The sequence below is a fragment of the Rhincodon typus genome, chromosome 1 (assembly GCF_021869965.1).
Source record: "Rhincodon typus isolate 14 chromosome 1, sRhiTyp1.1, whole genome shotgun sequence".
Classification (NCBI taxonomy): domain Eukaryota; kingdom Metazoa; phylum Chordata; class Chondrichthyes; order Orectolobiformes; family Rhincodontidae; genus Rhincodon; species Rhincodon typus.
Genome location: NC_063332.1, coordinates 33,431,612 through 33,446,556, shown reverse-complemented (window position 1 = coordinate 33,446,556; position 14,945 = coordinate 33,431,612). Strand labels below are relative to the sequence as shown.

Genomic DNA, 14,945 nt, shown 5'->3' with positions numbered 1-14,945 from the left:
GATTTGCAGATGAACAAAGCCACAACAAGGTCACCAGCATGTTGGATTTAATACATAAATGCACAAGGGTAAAGAAGGGGTGAGTTGGGCGGGAGTGGTGTACTCAAAGTCCAGGGTATAGCTGCCTTCCGTCTCCCCAACCACCCAGCTTTGACCGCTCTCAAATTCAGACGGAGGGTACAATGGGGTCTAGGTCTCGTGTTGGATATTAGTGAGGGTGTGGGGTTACGATTAATTGGTGACTTACTACCTACCCATCCAGCTCCATTGCTGTTTTGCCCACAGCTGGCAGAATGCATTGCGATGTGGGAAAACCCTGAAGCTCTGGGTATTGCGAAACTGTGGCGTGATCCTCCTTTGTTTGCCCACTCTACCCCTTGGAGGCACGTCCCTCCCCATCTACTCTCCTCACACCGATCCCCCGCTTTACCAGCCTTTTAATGCAGCACCCCCATCCCATGTGCATGGGCCAGCCTTCCTTGCCCCAGCGACAGCCTAGACTTAGCTCTACTCTGGGACCCTCTGTGTTGGCATTCCCTGGAGTTCCAGCAGTGACGACTGCACCCGCGTCTAATTGGCCAGCAGCTCTTTAAGGTGTCACTGTTCCTGAGATCAGAAAAAAAGCACTCAACAGTTCCCAGCATTCAGTTGCTGAGAGATGATTGCCAGTCTGACAGCTTGGCATCGAATGTAGGCTTGTTAAATTTGCTGATGGCACAAAGATAGATAACAGACTAAATTGTGAATAGAGTGAAGGAGTCCACAAAGACATACGGATCAGTTCTGAAAGCGAGTGGGTGAAAAGTATAATGTATAGACTCGTCTACTGTGGCAAGAAGAATAGAAAAGCAGAACATTGTTTAAAAGAAGAGAGACTTGACAGTGCTGCTGTTGTGAGGTATCTGGGTGTTCTATTACATGAATCACAAAATATTAGCATGCAGGTACAGCAAATACTAAAGAATGCAGATTGAGTGTTGACCTTTATTAGTAGCGAGGGGTGGTGTGGAGTGCAAAAGTAGGAAAACTTTTCTGTAGCTGAAAAGGGCATTGTTGAGACCACACCCAGAATGCTGTGTGTAGAATGCTGGACTCTTTGGTTAAGGATGAATATACTTGCAGTAAAAACAGTTCAGAGAAGATTCACTAATTGATTCCCGGGCTGAAGGAGTTACCATAAGAAAAATGGTTGAGTCAGTCAGGATTCTGTTAGTTGAATTTGATTGCTTTGATTGTAATGAATCCTATTGAAAAATGCAAGATTCTGAGGAGGCATGACAAGGTAGCTGCTGGGATGATGTTTTTTCTCATGGGAGGATCTACTAACAGGGGCCACAGTTTAAAATTAATTTAACATGGAGATTAGCACACTGGGGGTGGCAGATCCTTCTTGCTACATAACACATGTTCACTTGTGCAAGGTTAGGAACTGGTGCATTAACTTGTTTGAGTGCAAGTGCTTGTTTTGATGTGAGTTGAACATCACATCAGTTCTCATTTATTTTTCCTCTGCTCTCTGTTGCATTTTGTCAATACCAAAATTAACCATTTCCTTTACCCTCATTCCCATCTCTCAAAATCAATATTTTTTTTTTTGAGTGCACAAGCGGGAAATGTGCTCCCATTCCTCCATCATTGACCATGTTTTAGTCAACCACTGGATTTGGATGAGATCCTTTTGTTCTAGTTAATACCTTCCTACGCAGCAAGGATGGAAGAGTCACAAATATTGTGCTTACTACATTAATGGTTAAAACCTGCATTCTCCCATATTCTCTAAAAATAGGGTGGCACCCACCTTTTTTTGGACTGGGAGATAAAAAAGGGAGATGTTTGCATATTTGCATTTAGTTTGAGGTGGATTAAGCTCCCCTTTGATGCAGATATCCAGAATCATCAGCAAATACTACGCACAAGGCGAAGATTTGCTAACCAGTTGTCACTGCTTAGACCTCAGCGTAGCAACAGAGCCTGAAAATACCACATTCTGTAGACATTCAAAAGGCAAAAATATGTAGTTTCAAATGAAATGGAGGAGGGTGCATGCGGTATAGTACTAAGCCGCGTAGTGTGGTACTAAGCCTTACAAACCACAAGAACTCTGGTTCAGTTTCCAATCTGTGTTGCATTAGCTGATCTCAGCGTAGGCAACATTATGCTCCAGTATTGTAATACTGGACATGGGCTGAATCTGCAGGGGTCTTTGCTTTAATTGCTCCTAAGCAACCTCAGTTGTAAAATGCATGCAAGTATTGATACTGAGTGAGGGTCAAAATAAGCTCAGCTTTGATGCCTTCCAAGGTCAAATAGCCTGCTGACACTCAATACAACCTTGTATATCAATCCTGGTTGGAGGACTGCTGGCACTTATTGAACGACATTTCATCTTGAGTCAGTGCCTTCAGAAGAGGAAAGAAGGAATTTAGCAAAAAAAAATTCGACCACTTTAGGTCAGTTGCCAAAAATTTTGCAGTTGGCTTCACATCAGCAGTTTGCAATCATTAAAGACTGTTGCCAAAGTGTTTTATTCTAATATCAATTAATGAAGGAACTAGGTCATGGTCCAAGGTGTTTTTCTGGGGCTAGAGAGTAGGGGAGAAAACATGCATTTTTTTGTTTTTGAAATGGGATAGCTCGTGAAAGTTGCAGGAATTTTTTTTTCCATGGAAGCTAATGACCTAAGTTAATTGCAAAGGTAAGTGGAAACAGCATCTGTGCATGGTCACTTTAAAGCTGGTTTGGGCCAGATGATGCTTTCCATCCCGATGGTAGAAATCAACTTCAAAAAAAAGAAAATTCTGGGCGAAAGATGCTAATCCTTTCCACATTTTGGGATTTTAGTACTTGAAACAGGTCATAAAGATGAAGCCAAATTCTTGTCAGTAAAGTAACAGTGGGTGGCTAGTAGTGGAAACACATGTTACCAACCAGACGGTGGGAGGATCTTTCCCTCATTGCACACCCCCATACCCTTTATGTTTTATTGCTTTGTAAACAATGCCTTTAGACTATCTTCCACGCATATGATTAGCAGGCACACATCAGTTCCAGCTGTGTTTGTTTTATGTGGCAGATATTTATTAATGTGTTGTCCTAAAATGGTCTGTTTACATGTTGCCACGTTGTATCATTAAAGTGCGAGCTTCTCTTTAATCAGCGCAGTTAATCTATTGGTATTATAATTAGAGAATTTAATGTGGTAAGGAGCTTTGCTTTCAGTGCCCAGCTCTCTCCACCTATCCTGCAGAGAGGACTCTGTGGCTAGCCATAAAGAATGGCCCTTTCTATTTGCAGCTTCAAGCCAAAGCCCAGGTTGAGTTAATTTTACAGCAGAAATTTACCTTCTCTTACTACCACAACAATTAGAACGCTTAACCACTCAACATTTTGCAAAGCAAGAGTTTTAACAAAACTGGCACACATTCATCATTACCAAGTACTCTGTTCAGAGGCAGCTTCTTGTCTGTCAGTGGTTGTTCTATATTTCTGTATCCTGTGCCATTCTTTTAATTTGCCAATAACTTCCTTCAATTTTCAAGATATCTGACTTTGATGTTCTCTTCATCCCTGTCCCTCTTCTTTTTCCCTTGAAATCATTCATCCACAATTCCATTTCTTCTTAAAAATGTGACCTCCTCATTACTTTTTGCCTTTTCCTAATGATTTTCAAGCAACTTCTTTTGTTTGTCCATTCTGCACAGTACTACTTTTGTTACATTTTCTGTCCATTAAGTTCTTCCCATTCTCCTCCAAATCCACATTTTGAAATTATTTAGCCAGTCATTCTCCATCTTTATAAAGTCCAAGTTTTGCATTGACGCAAAACAACACATTGGCTGAGTAATAGTTCATGGGATATTTTCTAATGTATGATATTCTCTCAGTTAAGAGACCGCACAGAGCAGCAGATTATTTAAAATGGAAGTGTGCATTTGGCTGAATCTGTTTAGAAAGCAGAACAAAGTCGAATTTTAGAAAAAAAAATGGATTTTACTACCAATGCGGTAAAATGGATATGCCAGCTTATGTTTATTTTTTAAAAAAGAGAGAATTTTGAAATCGTGTAATCTTAATGAACATTTGGAAGACTGAGCTGTCTGTTTAATTGTAAATCTTTAGTTGAACTGGTATCATCTTATTATTTAGTTGTTTCTATGGGAAATAAAGTAGCTAACAAGTGATCGCTGTATAAACAGGACCTTTATGCCTTTGCATGGTTGTGGGTTTAGTTTTGTGTTTCAAGCCCTCTTTCCATCATTTGGCCATTGTACACAATTACTAGACACAATCGTACAACCCTGAAATTCATGAGTGATCCACTCAGTTGTGCCTTCTGCAGTCATTTGAGAACATGATACATGGCAGGCTCTTTGATCAGTTTTTAAGTTCTCTAGTTAACTGTGATGATCATAGTCAGGCTGTGTGTAGCTTAATGAATGACTAGGTGAGGGGAAAAAGAAAGCTCATTGAAACAGGTAAAGGGAAAAACAATTCAGACAAAAAAAAATTGATAAATAAATTGAGTTAGCCTATTCCTTCCATCGAAATGCTAAACAAGATTGTAATTCTCCAGAATTTTGCATTAAACCTAAAGAGTTAAAATTACTGCAAAGCTGCAAAACATATATTTTCTAAAATTCTACTGTGTTCTGCTTTATAAACAAATTCAGTATGTGTATTTACACTTTAGTGATTTATTGGTTTGTATAGTTCTCAAAATATAGCAAGGTATCACTGTCAAGAAGTGGCAACACTGCACACGGCATTAATTTTTGCCTATCTTTTCTTCTAACAAACTCCACTGTGCTCTTTTGTTAATTGTGAATTTCAGATGGAAGGCTGAAAGTAATAAAATAGATGGAGGCAATTTCCAAAGATTTTCATAGGAACAATACCAAACTAGATCTAACACGTGTCCATATGGGGAGATATTAGGATATGTAACCAAAACATTGGTTGAAGATGTTCATTTTAAAAAAGAAAAAATGAGATGGAGCAATATAGGGGTGGAAATTCTGAGTTTAGGGCCTAGAAAGCTGAAGTAAAAGCATGGATGCAGGTACAACGAAAATCTGGTATGCAGTAGAGGCCATAATTTGAAGGAGTGCAAATTGAGAAGAGCTTCACCAACTCCCTTGGTTAAACACCATGACACATTGAAAGAAGTTCAGTTTCACGTTAGAGTTTGACGATTGTCTGTAATGTAATGAGCCCTGTTTTTAATTTAGAACAAAGAGATCTTATGTTGTGTTGTGAAAGCAGGCTTTGTCATCATGGTCACAATTCTGAAGATGTATTGCTGAGATTTAGGACAAGATTACATGGTACCAGGATAGCTGTTATTTTTGTAATGATGCTACTTATTTTTATGTTGTTTGTTATTTATGAGAGCCAAGATAGAGGAATAACAGATACAATATTTATATGCGGTGTGTATCTCCAGTTGTCAGACTGTGCTTAATTTCATTCATTCCTCCTTTCTTTCACTCTCTCATGTAAACTTGAAAATGCAAATTCGTTTGGTTTCATACTCTGAAATGCATATTATTTAATGATTTATTGATGCCAAGATTAGTTTTGACTTGCTTCATGCTAAACTGAAAACATTTGTTCATCAAACCGTGTTCCTCATTACCACTATTATATATGTAGCAGCTTAAGCAGCATTTTCCACAGCAGTTCTTTGTTTTTCTTTTCTTTGGCAAATTTACCTTTCCATTCTCTTCCAAATCCACATTTAAAGCTGTTCAGCAAGTTGGTGTCTTCCTCTTTGTCAGGTGTTGCCTCACAGTTATACAAAACGACTTTCCAAATCAAGCTTTTTACAGTTAGCAGCCACCTCTTCTTGCCAAATGCAGTCTTTCTCATTTTTTTTCTTGTTCTTTATTTTTTGTGTCATCGACCTGTTCAGGCATATTATGGCACATCAGAGCAAATGGAACTTGAACTCTTTGCTACACCTTCCATCTGCAGATATTACACTTCTCAAGTACTTAAATTCTCGCACCTGTTCTAGTTATCATCATTTTATGATGTATGAATATTTCTTGGTGATTTTGAAATATGAAGCTTTTTGGTTTTACCAGGGTTCACTTTCATAAGTTCATGCCTGCTGTTACTAGTCTATCCACTAGTTCTTGTAAGTAGTTCTACTTCCTACTTCAGTGTTTGCTACAACTGCTTGGTCATCAGCAAATTTAGTGAGTAGTTGTTATTTGCTTTCAATCTTAATGCCACACTCTTCTTCAGTTGCTTCTATGATCATTACTTCTACATAGGCATTGAAAGGGACGGGTATTAAACAGCACCCTTGTCAACTTCTTCTTCCCAAGTAAACATGTGCATTGATATAGGACCTTAAGTGCATTCTAAGGATATTTGAAAGCATTTCATCTCCAATGAAATAGCTTCAAAGTTATTGATTGACTTTTACATAACTGAGCACAACAACAACTTACGCAGACCATCCCACAGTTTACCGGATGGAGATAACTGATAAATCAGTCTTACAAATTCAGAATTGTACTTTTCAAAAAGAACTAATACTGCTTTTCGTAGAAAATAGGAGTAAACCATTCACCCTTCATATCTGCTCCACCATTCGGCATGATCATGGCTGATCTCATCCAATACAATGTTCCCACTTTCTCCTCAACCCCGTTGATCCTTTTAGCTGTTAGAAGTTTATCTAATTCCTTGTTGAAAGCATTCAATGTTTTGGCCTCAATCACTTTCTGTGCCAAAGAATTCCACACGCTCTTCACTCTATGGGTGAAGGAGTATCTCCTTATCTCAATTCCAAATAGCCGACTATGTATCCTTGCACCGTGACTCCTGGTGATCATGGACATCCTTCCTGCATTTATCATGTCAAGTCCTGTTACAGTTTTACAAGTTTCTATATAACCACACACCCCCCACCCCCCGCCAACAACCATTCTTCTAAACTCCAGTGAATTTAGTATTAATCGATCCAGTTTCTCATTGTGCAGTCAGTCATGCCATCCCAGGAATCAATCCCATAAACAATTTATTTACCACTCATCTGATACTATTGAATTGTTAAGCAATTATTAAATTGATATAATTTTAGTTTAATTTCTTAAAACCATTTTTCATTAAAAAAAAGCTCCTGGTAGAGAGTAAGGGAGGCTATTTGCAAATGGTGGTCACTAATGAAAAACAAAGTTGCTCTCTGGGTTTGCTGCGATTTTCTGCATTGGAGATGAGAAACAGCTGGGCTCTGTTTGTAAAGCTGTTTGGGTGACAGTCTGACTTGAGACTGGGGAGCTGAGGTCATTACTAAAGCAGGTGCCTGGGAACAAGTGCAAAGTCTGCACAGACTGATTCAATTCACACGAGGGTTAGAAGGACTGCTGTTTCTTTAGCAAGAATGACAAGTATGCTGGAAGAGCTCAAAGTGCTTTTTTCTTTCCCCTTCTTTTAATTGTGTTTATTAGCCATTTCTAAGATCTTGCTTTATTCCAATAAATCTATCCGAGTACTTGACAGGATAGCTTTTACTTGAAATTTCACTGAGGGAACAGTGTGCTTCAGTGATCAACTTTGCTCTAAACTTTTAGTCTTGAATGGCTTCAGTATTCGAAAGACTTATTTCAACATAATGTTACACAGATCTTGGGGTGTTACATATGGAGCCAATTTTATTAGACCTAGGTCATGATCTGTGTTCTGATGTGTTTTCAGTGCTCTAAACCGTGACATATACTATGCAGGCAGGTTTGAACCTCTGAGATTATAGCTTTTCCCCAGTTAATTTACCCTTCCTTCTCACGTCCACATAGACTGTGCACCATTCCCTGATCCTGAGCAGGTGCTCATTGCCCCAGTCTCTGCTATTGCCTTTTGTGGAACTAATTTCTTCAACACATTCTTCAGTTTCATTTTGTTTTCTTCATACTCTAGAAAGTACTTTAGTTTCATTGACTTCTTTGGACAGCACAAAGGCAATAAGAGAACAACTCTTTGATGGTGTTGCACTAGACTCTATCAGTATAAAAATTGTAAAAGCATATATTCGGTACAATTAGCCAAACCTGGTTTTGCTGTAAATTTAATAGATATCTATCTCTAAAGATTATTTGTACACTGTGGTGTTTTGTGAAAGCACCCTTAATAAGTAGTTCAGCATGCAGTTGCTGTCTCAACAAATTCACATAATTTGCTGATTGTGTTCAGCACACATTCTTCCATCTGCTTGTGCATACAGCAACTTCAGAAAGAACAAAATATTTGTATATCCAATTTTTTTCCCCCCCCCCATACCCATGAAAGGAGTTCAGATCTCAGCGATTGCAGATGACGTAGCCATAAACAAACAGGAAAAAGTAATGCTTTTCACATCCTTGGGATATCCAATATACTTCATAGCCAAAGATTCTTTTCCTGTTCATATTTTGTTAACCCTGAGAAGCAAGGAGTTCATCAAGATGACTGGTGTGGAAAAATAACTGAGTTAGCTCTTTCAGGGAGCTGAGTTATCACAAGTTGAGAGGGGAAAGATTTAAAAGGGACCTGAGGGGCAACTTTTTCATGCAGAGAGTGGTGCATGTATGGAACGAGCTGCCAGAGGAAGTGGTGGAGGCTGGTACAATTACAATATTTAAAAGGCATCTGGATGGGTATATGAATATGAAGGGTTTAGACAGATCTGGGCCAAATGCTGGCAAATGGGACCAGATTAATTTAAGATATTAGATCGGCATCGACGAGCTAGACCACAGGGTCTGTTTCCGTGCTGTACATATCTATGACTCTAAGTGGAGAAATAGTTATTACTCTTCTTCAAATTGTGTAAAACAGTTGGCTCAGTTATGCTTAATAAATTCCCCAGCATTGCTTGCTGCTAACCAAATGTATTTTTAGCTCAGTAAAATTTTGAAATTCCATCTCATATTTGCAAACAGATTTGTCTTTTACCTTTTATCAACAGCTGCAAAAGGGGTGATAGCAAATTGGCTGCCTGTTTTACACCTTGTTCAATTTTTCTTTCCGTTACCATCATTGGAAAGATTTTTCCAACAGCTTTGTGTGCATAATTATTGATACCAGTTTTTAAAAAGCTGAACTACAATTCACAACCTGACATGGTGGGATTTGAACTCCGAGCTATTAGTCCATTCATTTGGAATACCAGTCCAGTAACACACTTATTGCATGTTAGAGCAATTTGATGCATTTCTGCTTCTCTTCCCTTGTCTAATATTTCTTTTGAAATTTGTGTGTATATTTCTGAATGTTGCTAGTTTATCATTGCCAAATTAGACATTTTAGTTCAAATGAATTTCCTGCCACATAGTCTCGTAATTGCCAGGAGATATGTTCCAAACTACATATTTACATATTCGAGAAAATAAACTGTTTAGGCAGTTTTTCTTTTCAAATATTAGTGAAGATTTTGTGTTTTGCAGGGGATTTAACCCAAGGTTGGTATTGTATCATTGTTGATTCATGAATGAAAAAGTGAGAACAAAGTTTAAATTACAAAACAGGAAGGTATTTTCTGAATGCATAAAGCTTAATGGGCAAATCCATTGAAATTTTTAATGTATTACGCAGAATAAATAGTGTGGACAGAGAGAATGATTTCCACCACTTATGGATTTCACCAGGAATGAAATTTCTTAAGGGATATGAAGCAAAGGTAGGTCTATGGAAGTAGCTCAACCATGATTACTGATAACACTGAATGTTAGAGGAAGCGCAACCGATTAAGTGGTCTATTCTTATTCCTTTGTTTGTTGTTGTATGTACTGAACAACACCAGCCAAGAATTAAACGTGTTTGCACTTCTTGCATCCACTGTCAGGATCAAGTACTCTATCAGATTCAGCATAGCCAGAATACAAGCTCCTTTTGTTCAACTTCAACTACTTCTCAACAGTGTGCCATTTCCTTTCTTCACCCATTATACTACTGATCACAAAATTAGATCTGCATTGCAAACTTGGGCCTCGTTGGAGCTGATGTGAATTAGAGCCCTTACCAGAGGCAAGCTTTCATCCTTATTCATGGATGGCATTGGATTCAAACCTTGGGCTTGGTAAAAAGGAAGTGTGTATAAGGGCATTGTGCTGCAAGTATGGCTCTGTGTAATTGAAAAGGACTTAAATACATCAATGTTAAGAAATATAATGCACCTGTATATTTGCAGTACCTTTATTGTCAGAGTTTCTTCAAGCCAGTGAAATTTCAAAAGCAGTGATCAGTGTTCTTTATTGAGTCACTACAGTCATAGGGCAGGCTAGATTACATAGCCCCTGAGAAAGATCATGGGATCAGGCTGCAGAATTCACCCATGCGAATTGCATCCAGTGTAGGCAGCACACCGACTTCTTGATGCCAGGTAATTTGCATGATGGTAGCACGTACCCACTGCTAATCACGCTTTTGAGTTGCTACATACCTCAACAAGGGTCCAAAAACTGAGACACACCAGTAACATTTAACATTAGCCTATGCTACTTAAAGACAATCTGCACCTCTTGTATTTGAGGTGCATTGCAGCAGATGGATCAGTCATTCTGATTTTGAACTGGGAAAGACAGAAGATTGGAACATGGGAGACAGTGTGCGCTGAGATGCTTTGATGCTGTAGTGGAGGCTTTGACCATGTGGGTGAAGAAGAGGAGCTGCCTTCTAGTCACAGGCGACCAATCGATCGTCTTTGCAAACTCTCAGAAAAAAATGGAACCAGATAGCCCTGGCAATTGATGCTAGGAATCCAGTCCTGAATACCTGGCTGCAGTACATTGAGAATTTCAGTGACCTCACACAAGTGGTTAAAGTCAGTGAATGCGTCATCAGATGCTAAAATCCATTACCAGCACTGTAAGCCTTTGCCAAAAACAGAAATTGCTGGCAAAGCTCAGCATCTGTGGGAAGAAAGCAGAGTTAATATTTGGAGTCTGGTGACTGTTCATCGGAACTGTTAGTAGCTAGGAAAATGTGGTATTTATGTAGAAGCTGTGATTCTCTCTCAAGGTTTGCCCCTCTAGCAGTGTCCCCAAAAAACAGTGTAATGCGTCCAAAATTTCCAATGCAAAGTAATTTTAATCTTTTATTTTGCTTTGTTTGTTTTACTTAACCAGAAGATTTTCTACTAAGAAGTAGAATAAAGTCACCACAAGTTTTCAACCCCAGTACAACAGAATAGCCATACAAAGAAATAGAATGAATGCAAGCTAAGACACAAAGAAGGATGGATATAGAATTAGAGGTTGGAAGAAAAATGTGGGTGATTACAAGGAGAGGAAAAGCAGTTTTCATTTTTTTTTTTGCAGATGCAAATGAATTATTCACCATCATTCATGGTTGTATTAATGGTGACTATTGCAATCATACAATACCTGTTTGTTGTTGTGTTTTTTTAAAAAACCTGCTTAAAAATAATATCTATTTGTAAATATACTGGAACAGCAGGTTAGTATATTGTCTTCCACCTCTGGGACCTTGGTTCAAATTCGTCCCATTCCAACTAATGGAATTAAAATCGCTTTAATGTATTATGAATTTGCTACGATAAATTAAAATGTATTTTTTGCCTTTGTTTTTAATCATAGATATTAAATTGAACATATGTTGGCCAACAATAAGTATAAAGCATCCTTAACAGAAATCTTTGAATAACCAATTAGCTGACATTCATCAAATTTCCTTTTAATAAGGCATTAAATGTGCTGTTTTTATTAGCAATTAGGAATGATCTTGCCACCAGAGGCAGTTTTTGTCCTAGAATATAGAACATATTAATGGGGAAATGGAAATCATAGCTGCCAGCACCATGGCAATTGGTGACATAGTTTATCATTTTTCAGTTTGTTAGAACATTGTTTACTTTAATTGCTCAGAATTAAAGTGAAGCAGTGATATGATAGCCAACTGAATGCTCTTTTATATCTAACCATCGTTCACAATGTTAGTCTGCAGGCACACACAGCCTGTTGACTGTTGTGAAACACAACTCCAGTGATGGGGAATTAATGTTTAACCACTTGCTAAATTGAAATTTGATTATTAGTAGCGCTCACTGAACTTTGAGTGCATTTCTGTCATCTTTACCACACCCACCACTACTACTACTACTACCAAGTTAGCAAACAATAAATTCTTCTCTACAAGTTATTGAGTCAAACCAAGAAGATTTTAGCTATTAACCGTTCATTTCTGCCAAGATCGTAAATGTAATTATAGTGCCACAGTTTGTCTGGTTGCACTAGTTAGGGATTTTAAAAATCCGCATGATCCCAATCGTGAAGCAAAAGCAGACCATTCTGAAGAAGGGTCACTGGACTCAAAGCATCAACTCTGTGTTCTCTCCACAGATGCTGCCAGACCTGATGACCTTGTCCAGCAATTTCTGTTTTTGTTTCAGATCTTCAGCATCTACAGTTCTTCGTTTTATTTTACTTTTATGAGCTCAGCGCTATTCATTTGTCATTGACTCTTTGTCTGAACTCTTTGTTCAGATTTGTGCATGAAGAATGACAGTTTGACATTACAGGACTTTTGGTGCTCGTGGGCCTTCACCCCATTATGACCCCGGTACTGCAAGAATAAGGAAGAGGAAATTGAGCCTATTCATATCAACGTATGACATTCCCAAGTTGTCATTTACTTTTCAGGAACAAAAACAGTATTGCTGGCAAAGCTCAATAGGTCTGGCAGCATCTGTGAAGAAGAAGTCAGAATTAACGTTTCGGGTCTGGTGACCCTTCCTCAGAACTACTCAGAGCTCTGACTAGAGAATTCCCAATGCTCATTGTATCCATTATACCCCGATCAAAATAATGCTGCGCTTCATCTGTGCTAATGTTACCTCAAAATAGCAGCATCACCACTATCGATCTCAGTGACTCCGGTTTAGGTTGGAAAATCTGAAAGGTTTAGGAGTCACTGATCAGACTCCGATGATTGTTGAAAAGTCTGTTTGTATGGACGCAAGGTGAGGGCAGGAACCAGGCTTACACTGTGTTACATCACTCAGTATCTTGAAAATCGAGTGCTCTGATTCAGGCTTGCTGATTCACTGTGAGCCATTTGATGAAGACCAATTTACCATTCTGCTGTTGATGCACAGAGCAGTTCGTTCTCATGACCTGCCACATCATGCATTGGTCTAAGATTATACCTCTCAATCTATTTCTCCAATTTATGAAATTATGACTGAACTCATACGTGAAACTCTTGGTAGTCATAAATACCGATGTGTTTGAAATAACCACGCTAAAGCAGGTTAAGTAAAACATAATTCACCTCTCAGAGTTTCAAGATACTTTCACTGGTTCTTTGTTGACCTGTGGTTTCCTAGTCATTCTCTGGTCCACTTTTCTGCCCTTTCCCTATAATCCTTGATTCCTCTACTGATCAAGAATCTATCTGTCTCAGCCTTAAATATACACGTCGGACTCTGCCCCCATAGCTCTCTTTGGAAAAGAGCTGCAAAGATTCCCAACGGTCCGAGAGAAGAAATTCCTCCTCATCTCAGTCTTAAATTGGCACCCCTTCATTCTGACACTGAGCCCCTGGCCCTAGACTCTCCATGAAGGAAAACATCCTCTCAACATTTACCCTGTCAAGCCGCTGAAGAATCCCATATTTTTCAATGAGATCACCTCTCAATCTTCTGAGCTCCAATGAGACCGAACTTGTTTACCTTTTGCTCATAAGACAATCCCTTCATACCAGGGATCATCTTAGAGAGCCTTCTCTGAACTACCTCCAAAGAAATGATCTCTTTCCTTAGGTAAGGGGACCAAAACTCCTCACAGTACTCCAGATGTGGTCTCAACAACAACTTATACAGCTGCAGTAAGACTTCCCTACTGTTATAAGAACAAAGAAAATCACAACACAGAAACAGGCCCTTCGGCCCTCTAAGCCTGCGCCGATCCAGATTATCTAAACCTGTCACCTATTTTCCAAGGATCTGTATCCCTCTGCTCCCTGCCCATTCATATATCTGTCCAGATACATCTTAAATGCTATTGTGACCGCCTCTAGAACCTCTGCTGGCAATGTGTTCCAGGCACACACCACCTCTGCGTAAAGAACTTTCCACACATATCTCCCTTAAACTTTTCCCCTCTCATCTTGAAATCGTGACCCCTAGTAACTGAGTCCCCCACTCTGGGGGATAAAGCTTCTTGCTATCCACCCTGTCTATTACCTCTCATGATTTTGTAGGCCTCAATCAGGTCCCCCCTCAACCTCCGTCTTTCTAATGTAAATAATCCTAATCTACTCAACCTCTCTTCATAGCTAGCGCCCTCCATACCAGGCAACATCCTGGTGAACCTCCTGTGCACCCTCTCCAAAGCATCCACATCCTTTTGGTAATGTGGCAACCAGAACTGTACGCAGTATTCCAAATGTGGTCGAACCAAAGTCCTATACAACTGTAACATGACCTGCCAACTCTTGTACTCATTACCCCGTCCGATGAACGAAAGCATGCCGTATGCCTTCTTGACCACTCTATCAACCTGTGTTGCCACCTTCAGGGTACAATGGACCTGAACACGCAGATCTCTCTGTGCATCAATTTTCCCCAGGGCTTTTCCATTTACCATATAGTTTGCTCTTGAATTGGATCTTCCAAAATGCATCACCTCACATTTGCCTGGATTGAACTCCATCTGCCATTTCTCTGCCCAACTCTCCAATCTATCTTTATTCTGCTGCATTCTCCAACAGTCCCCTTCACTATCTGCTACTCCACCAATCTTAGTGCCATCTGCAAACTTGCTAATCAGACCATCTGTACCTTCCTCCAGATCATTTATGTGTATCACAAACACCACTGGTCACAGTTCTCCATTTTGAGAAACTCCCTTCCACTACAACTCTCTGTCTCCTATTGCCCAGCCAGTTGTCTATCCATCTAGCTAGTACACCATGGACCCCATGCGACTTCACTTTCTCCA

The 14,945-nt window shown here is 39.4% G+C and overlaps 1 protein-coding gene across 11 annotated transcripts in view; it reads left to right on the top strand.

The window, feature by feature from the left end:
• LOC109911130 (transcription factor 4) overlaps positions 1–14,945 on the top strand; it is a 551,558-nt gene that overhangs the window by 492,553 nt on the left and 44,060 nt on the right. The window lies entirely within an intron of this gene.